Raw genomic sequence first — 465 nt, forward strand, 5'->3', positions numbered from 1 at the left:
ATCCCATACTTGCCAAGTTCTTGTTACATACTCTGTAAATACCAGGTACGTATTCAGATGAGTATCAGATAAGTACATGGTATGTACTGTTAAGTATTCAGTAAGTACCAGGAACAAATCCTGCAATATTCCCAGGAAAATACTCTATGTACTAAATACTTCCTTTATATATACTAGGTAAGTAAAGGGCAACAAGTTGCTTCATAAACCAGCCTGGTCCACATAGGTACCAGTCTGTATTACGTGGTATAAAGAGTTAAGTATCGTGTACGTACCCTGTAAGCACCAGGTACCTGGTACATACCAGTCTGTATTACCTGGTATAAAGAGCTAAGTATTGTGTGCGTACCCTGTAAGTACCAGGTACTTTGTACGTACCAGGGTGTATTACCTGGTATAAAGAGCTAAGTATCATGTGCGTACCCTGTAAGTACCAGGTACCTGGTACGTACCAGGCTGTATTAC

This window comes from Nematolebias whitei, chromosome 12 (genome assembly GCF_014905685.2).
Source record: "Nematolebias whitei isolate Nwh7 chromosome 12, NemWhi1, whole genome shotgun sequence".
NCBI classification, from domain to species: Eukaryota; Metazoa; Chordata; class Actinopteri; order Cyprinodontiformes; family Rivulidae; genus Nematolebias; species Nematolebias whitei.